We start from the raw sequence: 20150 nt of genomic DNA on the forward strand, positions 1-20150 counted from the left end.
TAGCTAACAGTGGGAAACAAAAGATTACAAGTTAAATAATTATAAATGCATCCTAGCATATGCTCAGCTCTAGGTATCATTCCTGGTACTTCAAAAGATTGTGTTTTCAAAATTTTAATGCTCTGTTAGACACGAGTGGCTAGGGTTTAACAAATATTGTTTGGAGAGTTTCCTATGTTCTGGATGTCTCGCATCATAACTCATATCCCTCTCTTACCTTGATTATAGGTGTTTGTTAAACATAAAATTACATTAGAGTTTATTGCTCTATCAGGAGTTTTATTTCTTTGAAAGTGATTTCACATTCCAGCTTTGCAAATAACTAGTCATTAATATATGAACTGTTGTGCTATTAAAGGCTCTTATTTTCTACTCTGAACTGTTTTATTTTCTATTTCTGAGATATTTTTCAATTTAATCTTGAGCATGCACATGTTGTTTAAGATGATTAATGTTGGCACAATATCAGCATTGCAATAAAGATTACACTTTATTAGATAAACAAATCCTTTACCAGTAGCATTGTCTAAGCCATGTGAACTTATTTTCAGTGAACAGTAGCCTTTGCTGGGATGCCTATATCACATATGGTCCCTGTGACTATCAAGGTATGTATCTTACTAGCAAAGTTCCTGAAGATATGTGAAAGCAAATATACCATAAATTTCTGATTTATCTGACTTTTTCAGGAATCATATTCAGCCACTCATCATAGTTTATTGTCATCTTCAAACTTGCTGAGTCATCATCCAGACCCTTAACAAACATAATTCAGTATTTATGTATATCAATGAGATCTCCCTCCTCCAAACCTTCTCTTCTCTATGTTAAAGCATACCAACACCCTCAGCCTTCACTAAATCATCTCTGTGAATCTGGATGTGACCTCACCAGTGCAGAGCAGAAGGCCTCACAGACCAGATTAGTGTGGTAGGATTTGTGTCTTGGATTTGAAAGTGAAGTGCTACCAATTAGCCAAGTTTTGCCTGCTGAAATGGTTGCTAATAAACCCAAAACTCACCTCAGTCTCAACCAGCAATTCAAGCACAGCCTACAGTAAAAGTCAGTTACATTTTCTAGTTACCTCCAATTTGACCTTTAAGTCCTGCAAAGCACCATACTCTGGGTGTCCAAGCATTCCCTGATGTGCCATTTGGAAGAAAAAAAAAGCACTTATCTTCCTTTGAGAGACTGACCTCGACTCTCCCTAAGACACATAGATTGTACTGAGCACTGACATCGATGGATTCAGCACTATGGGAGCAGCAGCCAATTTTTCTGTAATAAGGTAGTGATTTGACTTGAATCCAGACCTTTGTCTGTTCATTTGAGTTTATGAATCTTCCATTTCTGATTCCATGGAAACCTACATTTAATAACTGACATAAAGGGTGCTACAAATCAACTCTTTGAATCAGGAGATCAGAATATTTTAAGTGTTAACACAAGTAAAATATGAGTAAAAGCCGTTTGAGAATAATGAAGAAGAGTAGAAAGGAACAGTGGCTTTTTGGGCCAAATATTTAATTTTCAGATAGGAAAACAAAAATGAAAAATATGTGCCTTTTTATTTGCTGATTCATGATCTATTATTGATTGATTTAAATAGAGCTGGAGTGAGTCTATGTTTTTTGTAACCACTAAGAGAAATTTGACATCTAATCTTTAATGTCACTTTTCCTATCATATTTTAGAATAAGAATGCATTAAAGTATCATCCAAGAAAAACATAACTGCAGGGATACTGCTATTTTTGTAAAATCACATACAGAAAAAACTGGGATGAAACCTGGAAATGAAATGGGATTGTCTGAGGCAGTTAGAGACCTTGGATAACATATAGCTTTTGACCTGTAAGTATGCATTATTTCACTTGTTTGATTTTTTGTAAAGTCTCTGACAGTGATGGAAAATTATGTCAATTATCTAGGTATTATTTTCTCTCCTTTGGAATATAAGGGAGGACAGTTTCTTTTAGAATATTTTATAGGTCCCTAAAAAATTAGAGAAGGTGTGGTAATTACCAAATTCTAGAACACCTCATCTCTTTGATGGCACTCATCATTCTCTGAAAAAATGAAGAATTTACTGAGTTTCTGGTTTGCAAAAGCTGTTTAACAGGTTTGTTAAAAAAATGTGTTAGCTATTAACAATTAAAAATTTGACAAATACTTGAAAAATGAAAACATAATTTAATAATATATATTTATACATGAAGGATGTAATTTAAGCTCCCATTTTAAGTGTTAGGCTCTCAAAATTTTTATATACCGATGGCAAACTAATAGCATATTACCATCAGAGAAAAATATTGAATTATAATTTTTAACAACTAAGAACTCTAAGACATTTAGCTTAGCCAGATATTTGCAAAGTAACTGAATACTAAAATGTGTCTTGAAAGTGCAGGAAGTTACCATAAAGAGTTTTTCAAGTATTTATGATGACCAAATCTGTCTTCTTCAACATGACTATAACTATGGCAATTTCTCAGACTGGGAAATCGCAAAAAGATATTTTTCAAAATCACCATTCCCTCTCTGCACTAATTATGTCAGATATTTTCTTCCAATTAATTTAAATATACTACACAAAATATTCAAACACAATTTTTGTTTGTTTTTGTCTCTAATTTCCATGAAATCAAGAAAAAACCTCAAACAAGCACCAAGTCCCCTTTCATCAACACTTCTCTTTTTCAGTCTTACAAGTGATGTGTCATTAACACTGTACTTTTCAGCTCTTCTCCCAGCTGAAAGCAATGTACTGGGTGAAAATCCAATTATGTTCAGAAAAAATATTCAATTGTCATCATTGCACTGTGGGTATTCCCTTCATAAGTGTTTGGTTCATAGTGAGAACGACCATACACTGAATGTCTTTTACTACAAGATGTTGCTTAAACTTCTCCAAAATAGGAATTACATTATGGAATGCTGCACTCAGCTCTTGAGCCCCCAACGCAAGCAAGGCTTTGACCTGTTGTGATGAGTCCAGAAGAGGGCCACAAATTTGATCACAGGTTGGAAACCCCTCTGCTATGAAAAAAGTCATTCAGGCTGGAGAGGAGGAGACACATTCCAGTACCTAAAAGGGACTTAAAAGAAGGCTGGAGAGGGACTTTTTACAAGAGTATGTAGAGAAACAACAAGGGGGAATGGCCCTAACTGAAAGAGGGTCATTTAGATTAGATATAAGGGAGAAATTCATTACAGTGATGGTAGTGAGGCACTGGAACAGGTTACCCCGAGAAGCTGTGGCTGCCCCATTCCTGGAGGTGTTCCAGACCAGGCTGGATGGCGCTTTGTGCAACTTGATCTAATGTGTAAGTCTCCCCATCCATGGCAAAGGCATCGGAAGTGGATGATCTTTAAATTGTCTTTCAACCCAAGCCTTCTCTGAATGGATGAGTCTGTGATAATCAATTTGTTCATGAGAAAGCACAGTTCATTCATCACTATAACAATGTTTAGGATTTACCATGGAAAACTCAAAAGGGTACATTTTACATTCTTATCTAATGATAAAGTAAAGAAACCGAGCAAATTAAAATTTTATGTCACATTCCATATCTAAGCAAAAGAAAATCTAGTAAGTGCATAAAGTCTATGATTTCCATTAATCTTGAAAAACCAGTCAATTTAACTATAGCACAGTTTAACATTTCCAGGAGGTCCCATCACCTTCAGAAGTTAAAACTTGGCAAAGGAGAAATTTCACTTGCAAAAGATTGTACTTAAGATTTCAATGGCCTTAATGAAAACTGAAAAACAGAAGTGATAAAAATGTTTTTTAAGATGATTTATTGTTGCCATTTGATCCAGACTTTGCATTAATGGTTTTGTTGTGATTTAAAGTTTCTGCTTTGTAACAATAGAGACTGTTGCATGCAATGCATGTTAAACATCTGCAGCATTACAAAAATGATCTCACAATATAAAGATATAAGAAAACAAGTGTTGTAAGTTATAAAGTGCAGAGGAAGAAGAAAATGTCATCATTTATTTTAAATTTTATTTCTTACATAAGATTAAGTTCCTCTGCTAGATATTACAAACACTATTTCTTCTTTGACATTCTATGAGATCTGTGTTTCTGTGGTGAAGAGTAATTTTTTTCTAGTGACAGGGACACCCTCCACTAGATCTGGTCATTCAAGGCCTTATCCAACATGGCCTTGTCCAACACTGCCAGTGGTGAGGCATCTACAACTTCCCTGTGCAACCTGTTTGAATATCTCAACACCCTCGCAGTAAATTTCGTCCTGTTATTCTAGAAAATGTCCCCTCTTTTAATCACCCATTACTCCTTGTACTATCACTACAGACACTCCATTCGTTAACACAATCCACAAGACTTTTGTTGTATTTTTCCCTTTATCCTGTTTATGAGGAAGGAGTCATAAAGGTGCTTGGTGGGCATGTGGCACCCAACCAAGTTCAATCCCCTGTAGATACTTCATCACATAATACAAAACTTCAAGCATCAAAGCAGCTGAATTCCTGATTTTTAAACATTGAAAGACCTTGTATTAAGAAATGGAAAAGAAAAATATTTTGAGATTAGCTTGATTAACATTCAAATCCATTTCAATCTACCCTAATGGCTTAAAGTTTTCAATATTTTCCTTTCTGAAGCATTTTTTCTGTTAGACATCTATAAAACAAACAAAAAAATGGCTGCAGTATCACCTGTTGTAATCTCATATTCAGCTAAACAAATTAGATCATCTCTCAAGAAACAAGAAATTAATGTACAAAGTTAAGATCACCTATTGTTTTGTAGTGCACAGTGTTTGCAATAGGAAAATTTTTCTTCTTATATCAATAAAACATAAAAATAAACAATTGTGAAAGAGCAAATTTAGCTAAAAATAGTTCTTGCCAAGAATACACTTCTTACTATAGCCAAAAACATGTGTCAGTCTATTCTTCCACTGTTATTAAAAAAAAAAAAAATCTAAAATTTTTAGTGTGCTTGAGGTTGAACATGCAAGTTAAATAGGCCCAATAAAAGACTTGAAATATGATGGTAATTTTCCTATAAATTTTTGCATGTAAATAAGATTGAATTCTATGAAACTTGAAAAATTTCCCATACTTATAATGTTTTTTAGTTGTTTTTTTTTAATGACTCATACTGAGTATTAGGATTTCTTTGCCTGTGTACCTAGCTTAGAATATTGAAAAAATATTCACTCTTGAAATAGGTGGTAGCTCTGCCTTTGTGTCCCTGAAAGTTTTATTTTACATAATTCATTGAAGGCTAAGCTTTATCAGAACTTTGCTAATTTTCTCTGTATGAGTAATAACAAAGTGGTACCTGGTTTATTCTCTGAAAAGCCATTAATTTAAAAAAAAAAATCTATTATGACAGCTAAAGCTCCTTACTTCAACATGATCTTCACATGGATCACAGTTTTCTTTTGGCAACTGATTGTAAATAAGATTGAATGTCACCACCTATGTCTTAATGCGATGAAGGTTAATAGGTTGGTTGGGGTTTTTTGGTGTCTAACTATGCTACTTCGTTTTCATGGAATGTATACGACTCTTTTATCTCAGTTAAAGGCCTGATTCACAAATAACAAAATTAGGAAAAAAATTCTTTTTAATTTTATTCCCACTAGAAATGAGTATGCATGGCTGAAATGTTCTCTTGATTCCAGGCATTTAACCATTTTGTTCACATGCAACACTGACATCACAGTTTGTGTCAGAAAGCCTCTTTCAAAAATAATGGTATTTAGAATATTTCTAGAGAAATTTTTCAAATTTTTGTTTGGTTGTATATTTTTAGCTATTTTTCAATGTGATCATCTATTCCTTTTCAGATTGAAAATTTTACAGTATTCAAAAAGAAAGAAAGAATATTCTTTTGATACTAAATTATATTCAGACGTATTTTGGTTATAAATCATCTTCCTCCTATATTCAAAATTGATATAGCTTAAAGTATTTAAAAGGAAGAAAGGACATTTTTTCTTTAGATTTCATGATATTTAGATAATTAAAATAATATTGACAGGGACCTTTGCCTTGACCTATAGAAAAGATATGCTAGGAAAAAAATGCCAAAGCCTATTTTCAGTAATTGTAAGTAGACATATACTGACTCATTGGTCATATATTTCTCTAGATGTTTATTATGTATCCTGTATATGTAATAAACACATGTGATCAAAACAGCAATATTGATTTTGCTCAAAATATGAAAGACATTAATCTTAAAACAAATATCAAAGGTTTATCAAGAAAAAAGAAACTGCTTCTAAAAATGACAAGCATCTAGAAATTTGGAAATGAAATTAAAGCTGGGCTTGTCATTAATAACATCTGACAAGGGAAAAAAAAAACTATGTACTAAAAAAATTTAAAGAACAAGGTGACTTTAATAGAAAGGAATTTTGGAGAAGGCATGATAATATAACTGAAAAATTTCAAAAACACACAAAAATTTCCTGAAGAGCAGGGAAGAAAGAATGTTTTCTTTCCTACTACAAAGTAATATCAAATATAGAGAAATAAAGAATATTTAAGTAACAGACTTCTAGTTAATTTTTTTAAACTAATGATCACAAAGTGTCAAATGAATTAAATGTGATTACAGCATTTTCGTAACTAGAGATCAATAAAACAAATTTTGATTAATATATATGATGCAAGAAAGAATACAATATTTGTTTCCAAATGTACTTTCTGTTGTTCTAACATAGAAATTACTTGTATTCCTAATATATTTTATTTTGGTAAAGAATACTGGTGCTGTTTTAAACTAGGTTCTAAGGACAAAGGACTCCATCACTGAAGGCAAAAACTACACCTAATACAATATAAGAATCCATTTACTCCTCACAGCTGCCCTCTTGTAACAAATTCAAGGACAAGTTCAGACTGGTACGACAAATAATCATGCAATTCTAATAAATTGGAAATGCCTGAAATATATGCACAATGTTCTGGAGAGGTATGTAGGCAAGAAAAAAAATGAGCAGGTTGCAGCAGTAATTGGATTCACTTTGCCTTAGTATATGCCCCTAGACTTTTCAAAGAAAAGAAATGTGATATCATATCAAGACTAAGAAGCTGAAAGGCAATTTCCTCTTCAAAGAAGCTGTGGAGCATATACATTCATACACAGACAATGATGGCATTGGGGAAGAGAAAAATTAAATTACCTGAAATGAGAATGATAAATGAAATTACAAAATACCTTACCAGTAAGTCCTATGAGAATGGATGTTGTGAGATGAAAGTCAGGTGGGATAGCAAGGCCTGGCTTGCTTACTCAAACTGGTCCTCATGAGACAGAGAAAGGACCTGTCAATACTCTGAACTAAAGGGATTCCAGAGATTACTACGTGTCCAGTGATTAATTTTGGAATCAGGAGATCGGTTCCCTCTTCCCTTTTCTCCTAACAAATAGCAAATATACTTACATGGTCTCACAGCTGATTGCTTTTGGATTTGATGTAAAGAAGCACTGCCACAAAAGGTTTGGAGAGCATTTTGGAGCAATGAGTTGCCACAGAATCATGATGTCAGGTATCTCTCTTCTCTTATGGTGACCCAGATTAACCCTTGGTGGCTTTTGATTACTGGAGTTTATTTAATAAGTACCACTATTAGAGCTTTTACCCTACTTGATTATTTCACATACTCATCTAGCTTGTCAAAAGAGTGTCCAAGATCATAAAGAGGTGCTTTTAGAAGAGCTGGGTGCCACTGAATAGGATCTAAATTATGCAGTCTTAGACTCAGAAGTACTTTTAGGTTGTGTTTTTCAAATACAAATCAAATCAACGAGAAAAAGAATGGAATAATTTTAAATCCAAACTCAATGACACAGTTCAGCTCCAGGTTGTAGGTATCTAAATACAGGAGCACATAGGTGAGCCTTTAATGAGAGCACTTTGTTCAAATTCACCTTCATAATTTCATTTTTGTCAGTGGAAATTGGGCAGATGCCCCAGAATATCTGAGACGAGAACACCAGGCAGTGAAAATGACACAGAATATATGAGATGACCCATTGTCATCTTTTGCTACTGCTCAAGGCCAGAAGGAATATCTTACAGAAACTGAAATTACATTAGATACCTATCTCTTTGCAAATAAATACCACTCTAAGAGTAAAATTCAGGTGTCTCCATTTAATATCTGGTGTCTTTTGAGATGCCTTGGGCTAGCAAAAAACATGGTACTGGAAACAAAAATATTTCCAGAATAGCTGGAGTTTTTACATACTTGGAAGTGTTAAATTCACTTTTATTCACACCTGTGTACACAGGAGCCTTGCCCTAGATGTGTAATTCACAGGTTCAAGTATATTTCATTTCTCAAGACATTCAAACATGCATCTTTCACTAATATGTAAGTTATTTTCAGTGACAGCACAGCACATATATGTTGAAGCAGTGCAAAATAATGAAAGCCTGTTTGGCCCATTATTACCATAAAAAAGAAGCATTGTTTAATGCCTTAGCAATTAAGTTACCTACCATGATGGTTTTGTCTGGAAAAGAGTTAATTTTCTTCATAGCAGCTGCTCTAGGGCTGCGTTTTGGATTTGTACTGGAAATAGTTGATAATGGAGAGACACTTTGATTATTGCTGAGCAGTGCTTCTACAGAGTCGAGGTCTTTTTGCCTCTCACAGCCCCTCACCAGCGAGCAGGTGGTGCTCAACAGAAGTTGGGAGGGTTCACAGCCAGGACAGCTGACCCCAGCTGACCAAAGGGGTATCCCATACTGTACGGTGTCATGCTGTCTATAAAACAGGGTGAAGAGGAAAGGGGGAATGTTCAGAGTGATGCCATTTATCTTGCCAAGTAACCACTACACATCATGAAACCCTGCTGGCCTAGGGATGCCTGAACACTTGCCTGCCCATGGGAAGTATTGAATAATTTTTTTTGTTTTGCTTTTCTTTTGCGTGCAGTTTTTGCTCTGGTGGTTAAACTGTCTTTATCTCAACTCAATGGGTTTTCTCACTTTTACCTTTCCAATCCTCTTTCCCATCCCACCTGGGCAGTAAGTGAGCAGCTCTATAATGGTTTCACATTCTATGATGTAATTTTGGATCTTTTGAAGGCCAGATGTTCTTAACAGTGTAGCCAGTGTAGCTCCTTACAAAACAAGATCCTACTGAATAAAATACTAATAAAATCCAATCCAAGGTTTCAGTGACCTTCCTGCCAACAACAGCAATCAGGAAATGTGGTAAAAAAGCTTCACTGCAGCTTCATACATTCATGCATTTTTAATTTACCTATTTCAGCTTATTATTACATAAACATAATGCAAACAAACTTGAAAATTATCATTGCCTGTGTTGTAAACATACTGGTCTCTTTTTGCCTCCTACAAAATCAGAAAATAATTACATTATTACAATCAAAGGCTAAAAATTATCTTTCTGAGTTAAAGTATGAAAATTCTGCAAGACCGCAGAAAAATTACTTTTATTGTTTCATGGTTGTAATCTGAAGTCTTTTGTGTCTGTGATAACATATTTTCAAAGATCAGAACAGAAGTGACATTTTGTAGCTGAACTGTTTAACTTCAACTCATTGATAATATCAGACAGACTTATTTAAGGGTGGGGCTTAAATGTTTTCATAAATAGGAATTATGGTCAGATTTTGGTGGAAATTTCCATGACAGTTCTGAAAAAATTAGTAATGATCACTATTACACAGTGTATCAGTTCTGAAAAAATTAGTAATGATCACTATTACACAGAATATCAAAAGTATTGGTAATGGTGGGAAACTTAAAATGAAACACAGACACAATAAAAAATATTCTGACATTATGAATTCATATGTTGTCAATTTTAATGGCATGGTCTTAGTTAGCTCATTGGGTGTATGCATGGCTACAATATGCCCACTTCTGATGGAGATACAATAGAAGTATCAACAACATCTTTAGTGTCAATATCCTGTTTTGTTTACAGCAAAAAAAGGACATTAAATCTTTTCCAAAATGGTTATTTCAATATATCAGCTGGTTTCTGGGTAAGTAAAATAGAATGTTGTTTGCCTTTAGCCACAAATACAAGCCAAATGAAATTAAAAAACAAGACAGAAAAAAGTAATTGCCATTTGCACTCAAATTACACTATTGTTTCCTGGCCTCTTCTAGCTGAGGGATCACACTCCTGCTGTTCACAACATGGAACTTTAAAATGAATTTGAGTGGGATAAGTTACTGAAGAAATTAACATAATTTGTTGTTTTGAATATCAAAATGAAACCAGCTGCATATAGAAGGGATACAAGTACTGAGTTCTAATCAGCCCAAAATTATTATCACCTAAATATGCTAATGATAGGAAAAAACAAGTGAATATTGGAAATAAAAAAAAAAAAATAAAGTAGCCTTACAATCTATGGTAGATTTAAATTTGTATCCATCTAAAAGGAAATATAATTTATTTTATATTCATTTTTTCATTTTATATTCATTTTATATTAATTTTCTGCTAAGATTATGATTGAAGTTCTAGCAGTTACAATAAACAATGTAATTTATGTGTTTGGAATTCTGCTATCTGAGGATGCTGGAGATGGAGAAAAGTGCTGTAGGACTGAGCATTTATTTGTTTTGTGAGAATCTTAAAAGATTCAGTTTATTTATCAGCGCAGTGAATCCACAGAGAGACTAAATCTGACAGACAAGTCCCAGCAACGATTTGCTCTGTTTTCCTTTACCCATGTTTACATGGTAATTTACAAACAGAAACAAGCGAGCTCATGCAGTGTTACAGACCAGCCTGTCACTAGCCAGGTGCTTGTCAGCTCCAACGGGAAAGCCTTGAAGGCAAGTTACCCTGGTGCTGTGGCTCAGCTTCTGCCTCTGTCTTGTTATTCTGTGCTTGACACTGTTCTTTTTGTGACTGGAGTTGTTTGAATTAAAAATAACTTTGGATAAAAGCTGAATCCTAAGGAGAAAAGAAAAGGCTCCGGGTAAAGAGTTACCTGGATCCTGGTTAAATCACTAATGTTAGCACAGCTGGAAAAATGGGGGTAGCTCTCTAGGGTATGCAAGCAAAAGTAGCTCACTTTGACAAAGATGAATGGAACCAAATCTGTTACTGGATGGCTCAGCCTAGCACAAGCAGATGTTTTACATTTAATAGATTAATTTAGAAGTTCTATCACTTTGTTAATTCTAAATGTGATCAGCTAACTTCAGTCATTTTTCATGTTTATGTCCTGAGGTCTTTTATTTTAATTTGACCTCAACACTGCAGAAATATATATGACTTCAGCAGGAGCAACCAGAATATTAAGCACATTATGGAATCAGAGTCAGGATCTAAGTAATATATAGGTGCTTATAGTAACCACATGATGCTAAATACCTATTAATTCTTTAACCTGCATCAAGTCATGCTTCTTAAGGTTACCCAAAAATATTTTAAAAACTTGCAGTCACTAAAGAAAGTCTTAAACACCTTAAATCTGACACTTTTCTCATTTCCAGTTCTCAGCTAGTTTAGTAATAGTTCCAAATTCCAAACCTGCAAGATGTCTCAGAAAATGTATTTCAAAGACAGAACTTTGAACAAAAGTCATGGAAGTGCATTATAATATTGTGATAAATGTAAAGTTCTTCGTGCTAAAAATTGATCTGTATCTTTTATTTTAATTATATAATAGAATCACAGAATGGCTTGGATGAAAGGAACCTCTGCAGGTTGCAATCTTGAGTGCAGACACTGACATTCTTTTTCAGACACAAACTAGTAGAGTTTATCAACAAAGTCATTTCTTCATCGAGACAAGCCAGAACCCTTAAGAAATACTGGGAGTGTCACAGAAACTCATTGCTCTGTTTTAAAGTGACTTTACATCTTGATTTTATCTTTGTGTTTCTTAAGAAGAAAAATATATGTTAGCGTTAAATTACCCAAATTCTGTTTCTGGACTCAAAACTTTAGACAGACTAAAACATAACTATGGGGTTTTAAAACAAAATTCTTCTCTCCTGTGTATTTTTTTTAATTGCAATTATTTTGATGAACCAATTTTCAGTGCATCCTTTGGGTAGTGATGACAGCCTTTGAACTCAGTTCCTAAATAGCAGAGATTCAGCAAAATTGAAACCACTGAATGAAAAAACTGTTTATAGAAGTGAGGTGAGTTGACCACAGTCAGCGTCTGAGCAGCCACACAACTTCTTGCTCATTCTCCTCACCACCACTAGGGTGGTGGAGAGAATAGAAAGAGCAAAAGCAGAAAAGCTTGTGGATCAAGATAAATACAGATCACTAAGTGGTGGAAAGAGGAAAAAACACACGAAAAACAAACAAGTAATGCAAAAAAAAAAAAAACCAAAACAAAACAAAAATCACTCAGCACCTCCCACAAGCAAATGACACCCAGACAGCCTCTAAGTAATTTCCCCTTTGGAAGGCAACGACCTTCCTTTAGATGCAGTTTTTATTGCTAAATATCACACCTTGTGATATGGACTGTTGTTTTGTCCCATTTATGTCAACTGTCCCATCTGTGTCCTCTACCAGCTTCTTGATTGCCATGTTGTGGTTTAAAACTAGGTGGAAATTAAAGTCCAAGCAGCCCCTTCCCTTCCCCCCCACCTCTTTGGTGATAAAGGGACATGGTAGAGAATAACACCCTATACATTCCCACACGCCTCCAGGCTCCTCTCCTCTGATGGTAATTGTGAGAAAATCATCTCTGTCCGGGCTGAAATGAAAACACACCCTCATTCTGTTCACTCAGGGAGGGAAAGGGAAAACTATGACACTACAAGAATTCTTTATCAGTGACCAAAACATTGATGCGTTAGCAACATTCCAAAGGTTCAAAACACAACACCATATGGTCTGCTGTAAAAAAAGTTAAATCGTTCCTGGTCAGAATCATTAGAAAAGTTAATTAAAAAATTACACTTTACTTCTGAAAAATACCAGTGAAATTTTATGAACTTAAATACATCTTTTATGTACTTGAAAATAATCTCAGATTATTATATAATCTCAGTTAGTTTGCACAGAAGCCAAACTGGGACGAAGGAGGCAGTTGGATCAAAGACCAAAGAAACCAAATGGTATTGTACAATATTTCTCTATTTTATTCAGTCTACTTTACCCATTTGAAATATGAGAAAAAATTTATCTGTGTTACTTGTAAGCAATTTACAAGTTTTGTATATGAAGACTTGCTACTAAATAGTTCTATATTTTTCTAATTTTTGTACTTACATATTCTTTAGTCATGTCTCCCAACAGATCTTTGCATTCTTTCTTATCAACTACAGTTTATAATTTAGAGTGTACTTCGCTTCAGTTTACCACTATAACAAGCCTGCCAATGTAAAAAAATTAGGAGGAAGGTGATTTTTCTGCAGCTGCTGTAAAATCAGATAGCTCCATGTATTTTAGTACAGCTATACTACTTATGCTCTCTTCACAAATAAGTGTTTACTATTACTACAGCTCTCTAAGAGAAGACTTTAGAGTACAAGGCAGCTTGTTCAGTTTTTTTTCCTAGTCAATATAGATTGGTGCTTCCAAAGGGTAACCAATCTAATTGTATGGAAAGCTAAATCTTCTAGAACTTCCTGTGTCAAATCAGCTTGATAACATCTTATAAGTTAAAATTTATGCTGTAGGTGGCTGAAGCTGGATTGGGTAAAGCCCACTGTGGTTATCTGTACGTGTAACAGAAGAAGTACATTTTATTCCCTCTCAGAATTTTATTTTATTCCCTCTATTTTCACGTTTTCTGTTCTGATACTACTGTTTTTCAGAGACTTTTGGAAGAAAATAAACCCCAGGATTTAGGGTTACTGTTTGTCAAGAATTTATTTTCTGATCCTTTCCTGATTTTTTATCATCCATGGCACTTTGAGATTGGTTTCAGCAAATCTGACACAGTGTGAGGAAAGAAGCATTATCAGCAGTGGAATATACACAGAACAGAATGAATTCATGTTAGTATTTAACAAAAATGTTCCTCTGAAAATATGTATAAAGAAATAAGAAAAAATAAAACCAAGCATAAGGAGGGAAGTACATGGAAACTTGAAACTATCACATTTATGTATACAATGAATGCTGTTGCCTTAACAAAACTTCACCTATCAAATTTATAACAGTTGTAAATGCCAATAAAATGTGTCTTGGTATACTTAAAAATATACTTGAAAATGTACATTACACTATCCAGAGGTTCAGGGCAAGCATCATTCACTCGTATAAGAATAGGGTCTTGACATTCTCAGCCACTTATGTTTTGAAGGATATAAAGGATTTCTGCACTGCAAGACATCATTTGTTGAAAAGTTTTGGCCTCTGCATATTTGTCTAACATGCATGAAATTTAAGAGCTCTAAAACATAAAAGAAGACCTCCTCCAGGCTTTTTGTGAATATACTAAAGGCAGTCAGTTTGCTAGAGAAAACTTTTAACAAAAACAAACAGTAAGACAAATTGACTTCAACTCTGATGAGAGAAACAAAGCTTTCTTCCAGGAAAAAAAAAAAAGCCCCCCCAAAAAATCATAGTAGAACAATGGGAATGGAGAGAGCCTGAAGAAAAGATTTTGATAGACACCAAAGCCCTGACCTACTCTTTGAATATATTTTTGCTGACTTTTTATAGAGGGCTTTCTCAGGAAAAAAAAATGCTGCCAGCAAATTCATATGAGAAAGGAAGAAAATATCAATTGTTCAAGCAGCAAGACAAAGCTGGCAAGAGAAAACTGGATCTTACACAGTAGTTTTCCAGGTCAGGCTTACCAAAGTTAAGGCACTTAGGTATGAATTTTAATAATTTTTCTGTAGTATATAAATACAACAGAAGTGACAGGCATAAGGGAATATGGCCACATGAAAGAGCACTTTAATCACAAACCAAGAAAGTTGATAAGTTTTTGATCACAGATGCTTGATATTTGTGACTGAAAGCTGAATAAAACAGCTACAAAACCCCCAAACCAAACCACTGCACCCTTGCTGCTTTTCTGTTTTCTTTAATGATCAGACACGGGGAGAACAAATGGTAAGATATTGATATGGATGTTATGAAGCTTTACTCTTCACTGCTGATTGTCAGCAAAATATTATGATCACCCACTAAGCAGGGATATATTATGCAGTCCTTTCAACAACAGTGCTGTTACAATTTTGTTTGTTTGTTGATTTAATTTACAAAAACATAAGAAACTATGGAAAGCTAACAAATATAATTCAGCTGGTAGGTTATTTGTGTCAAGATTGCATGTTTTATTGGCCTCATTCTTTTATTGCAGCTTCAGGTGATATAACAGGAAGGCACAAACATTTATAGACAGACAAAACTTCAGCCTATTTCCTTTTCAAAACGTTTTAATCTTGCAGTGTTATCACAGCTCATCTGAATAATTTGCTAACAGAAGGGAGAACAGTGGAATAATGTGGAAATTATATGTCATTATTACAGTTCTTTAACTGAACGTAAGATAAAGCATTTTCAATTAGGGGTAGGTGAAATTTATTAGTCTCTCATTAATATTGTTTAGGTCGTCAATGTTTAACAGCTGATATTACATAAACTTGCTTACTTTTAGAGATATTCATATGTTAACAATCAGTGAAGTGGTTCCCAGTATTTCATGGCTGCTGTTGAGCTGAGCTGTGGCAATGATTCACTGTCAGTATCAAAGAGACCTTTGAGGAGTAGAGTCTCCTGCTAGGGTGGAATATCAGATACTGCAACTTGCACGTTTGAACACTACACACAAGCTATTGCAGAATCAAAAGCAAAACTCTCTTCCCTTCCTGTTATCACAGCTGTCCTCCACTCTCTGGAGACACGCCTTGAGTTTTAAAGACAAGAAGGTTAATCATAAAGAAGGATAAAATAATAACCTTCCAGCATTATCAGTAGGAGAGCTTGGATTTAAAGGCTTATCACTAGTTGTAAGAAGAACTTAGTTCTATCTGAAATTTTCAGTGGTAATGAAATATGTGACTGAGAGAAATACAATTTAAGCACCAAGATTCAAATGCCTTTAGGACCATATTAACTGCAGTTTAGAAGTGTAAGGTTCTGTGTATCAGCTTCTGATATTTTAATCAATTCAATGACCTTCATTTCTGGGGTCAATTTTGCTGTAGCTGATAGTTTTAAAGAAACAGCTTGCTTTCAACAAGGGAAAACTAACATATATGGTTTATACAAGATGTTGTAATACTAAAATTAAAATAAAATTTATTTCTAATCCTCTCTTGACCTTAAAAATAGAGTGTCCATGTACTCAAAAAGACCAAAAAGTGAATAAAAGTCATCAAACTAAATCTGGCAAACAGTTCTAAATAAAAATATGTAAAAATATTTTGGAAAATAAGTAGAGGGATAAAGAAAGGATGTTGTTTTATTGATAAGTCAAAGGAGAAAATAAAAAAGGAACTAAAGGCATATAGGATACATTCTACTGTGTTAGACAAGAAATGAGCCTGGTAAATTATTACAAATTAATTGGCTTACAGAGCTGAGACTGTTACTGATGAAAAAAATATTAAAATCCTGAGTTTTATTAGGTTATGATACTGCTGTTGTAAAATTGCACTTTGGACAAGATTTGCAGATTAAAAAAAAATGAAACTCCTTTCTGTAGAAAGGGACCTTAAATAGTACAGTTGGAAAAACCTTTCCTATTTTTTTGTCTTTGCACAGAAAGTATCTTATGAAAACAAACCACTTTCTTAAGTTAGAAGTTTTCACAGAAAGAAGGTGTGTGTACCTGCCAGCAGAACTCTGCTATGGTAGATTTTTTTTCAAGAGTCTCACACATAACTTCTTCTCAGCTTTAATTTTTTTCTAAAATGGTATCATAACTCGCATGAAAAGTAAATTTTTTTTTTTGTTGTTTCTTTCATAATGAAGTCACAGGGTATCACAGTGTCCATGTCTTGACTGAATATGAATAGCTCAACCGGTTTAATAATTAAAGTCAATACCTTGTAAAAAATCACTAGATAAATGCTCAGTGTTTGAAAACTTTGCATAGGGTCTGATGTTGAAAATTTGCTTAAACCAAGCCATAAAATTGTAGTCAATTCATCACATTGTCATGATCTGACAAGCCATTTCACAATCTGAGTCTATAAAAGAGACATTGCAACAGAAAGTGAGATTCAGGTAATTTGTGCTTTATTTTCTCAGTTAATATTCTTGATTTTCTGTGATTACAAAATTTACACAATCTCCAGCATATATAAATGCAGCAGCACTTGATTGCTGGTGGGTTTAGTTGTGGCTGAATCTCAAAGGAATTCTTTAAAAGTTCTATTTTTCCACTTTTTGTCATGTGCAAACAAATATCAATCTGTAAAGTTAATTTACATGCAGACTTAGGAATCTAAATACCCCTTGCCTAGATCTTCAGACAGCTGTCTGTATTTTGCCAAAATACCTATGCTTAGACAAGCTGTGTTATAAGAATATATTAAATTTCTCACATAAGGTCTGTTATGTTCTAGAATTTGTGGGAAGACAGTTGTCCTCTGCATGACACTTAATTTTTTTTCAGACTGCGTTTTGGTTGTAGTGATAGTGATCTTTTTATAGAGGAGATAAATAGGTAGAATTTTTTCCTGAGATCAAGACAGCATTTATAGGTTTTAATGATGAATTCCACACATCTCAGGACAACAGAATTTCGTTAAAAACAATCATTCTGTAAAATGGATGTGCAAACCCAGCCACTGAGCAATCAAGTATCCAAGGGTAACTGAGACCAGAAATAAATCAGGAAAGGGGAACCTTTTTATCTCCCGTGCAGCAACTTTTTAATGATGCAAGAATTTTAACAAAAATAAAAAAGCTTAGTGTATAAATTACTCACAAAGTTCTGGCTAAGGCACTCACATGCAAAAGGACAGTTCTGGCTCTCCTTTTGGGTTTGTTATTTTTATAATGGTCTAATAAATAATAGACGCTCAAGATACAATTATTTGCCATTTCCTCTCCCGTAAGGACACTCAAACTTTTCATGCAGGTATTTTCTGTAAGGTTTCCAGGTCCAAATTAGAGTTTCCGATTAAATTAAAAGGAAGTTTTGGTACTGAATGGATATGACAAGGCCTACCTTATTTTTTCTTTCAAAACAAATAAAGTAGGAATAAAGATTGGTTTAGGTTTTTTTAATTGTCATCAGTCATTGAAGCAAAGAGTGGGAAAGTAGCTTATATGTGAAGACAGGTAAATTTTCACAACTGTACTGCAAGTTTTCTAAATTAATACACTTAATAAGACTCAGGAATTGCTTCACTTTCTGATCATGACTCTTGGGACCAATTATCCAACTAGAATAAATCAATATCTTCTATGAAGGAAAATATTTTTGCTGTATTTTTTTTCACTAGAGGTGGAAAGCAATTTTATTTCTCGTACACTGGGAGGAAGGTAACAACTGACAATACACAGCTTAAATATCTCTAGGGTAGGGACTCTGGCAGTTGTTTTGGTGTAATTTTTTCACTGTGTCTAGGAAACTTGAAGCCTGACTCTTGATCAGGGTTTCTTGCTGGATATCAGACATAATGATAGAATAAATGTTTTCAGTCTTTGCTAAGCTAATAATCTGTGTGAGAGAGATGCAACGAAAACTGAATTAATGAATGTTGAAGCTGTTTTGGAGTTAAGAAAATAATGGAAATTATGAGCAGACTCAACGAGTGAGAATATAGTTTAAGAATTCAGAAAAGAGAAATAATTCAGCTTAGAAAACAGGGGAAAAGACTGTGCTGCCAAAGAGATACAGGAATCATCTTTAATACTAAAATAAGAGCTCTGCATTTTGATACATTTGCATGTGGGACTCAAAGCTGGTCCTGCTGGTCCTGTATTTTTTTAAAAGGAAAAAACTGCTAGAGAAAATTTTATTTTTATAAAAAGTCCTTTGTGTAGGCTTTTCATACAAAACATAGTTGAAAAATATTCAGATTATACTTACACATCTAATTTCAAAAAATTATAAAATATTATTTTAAATTTTGATGCATTTTATTGGAATAAATATCTTCAGGTTAACAAAATAACAAAAAATCTGTAAAAAATAAGATTTCTAAGAATTTTGAACATGTGAAATGTTTCACAAACTGATATTTCTAATATCTATGAGCCCAGTTTCTAAGGACAATACTCATAATATATTGCAAAGTTTGTGGGAGATGGGGGCTATAAGAGTTTTCTTTAAAAAAATTACTTACAGAAAAAAGGTTTAACATCTTTCTACTTACATTTATAAAAATTTTTTAAGTAATAGAATCTGGTTTGTGATATTTAGAGACTGAACTGATTATGCAAGGTGAAAGATAAAGGAAAAAAGAAAAGGAAGTAAGGTTATTTGAACAAATCACTGGCAAAGAGTCACTAGGCATTTCTGGAGTAGTGAATTCGAGGTGCTGGGAACAATGTTAACACATTCTAAAAACTATTTTTTTATTGACATATTAATTTTTTAATATTAAAATATCCCTGATTCCAGTAGACATGAACTAGAGTTGATATACCAGTGCATTTTTAATTTAGTATGGAAAGATTGAACATTCATTATTCATTTAAGAAGTTAAATGGGAGCTGAAGCCGGGTAAATTCAGAGCCTATGTCAGATCACTAATGTTAATTATGCAGACACAATTAAAATAGGTGATACCATTTCATATGACAAAAATAATTACTTCATATTGGTCCATAATGAAAGTTATTTTCGTGTCCCAAGTGTCTTGCAACACCATTTCAATTAAAATAAAATTATATTTCATACATCTGACCCATCCACCTTTGAAGACCCTTGTTGATTTCATGATGAGGTGGAAATAGCACAGAAATTTTATTGGCTTCCATTGATAATCAATATAAGGTGGATCTAAGACCTTTATTAATTGCTACAATGATACTTTAAACTCTCAGTTTCAAATCTGTTTTAAAAAAATAAATTATTTTCCTTTGCTGACAGTACTATCTGTTAACAATAATAATTAAAAAGTGAGTACAAACAGAAGGTGAACACTATTCTAAACATTTGTGGTTTATATCCAGCATTTAACTCTAACCTCATCCTGAATATCAAGTCTAAATTATTAACCACATATGCCAAAGTAGTAATTTCATTTTTCTTTAGTGACTAAC

The sequence above is a fragment of the Agelaius tricolor genome, unplaced genomic scaffold, assembly GCF_023055355.1.
Source record: "Agelaius tricolor isolate 1412-34295 unplaced genomic scaffold, bAgeTri1.0.p SCAF_7, whole genome shotgun sequence".
In the NCBI taxonomy this organism is placed as follows: Eukaryota; Metazoa; Chordata; class Aves; order Passeriformes; family Icteridae; genus Agelaius; species Agelaius tricolor.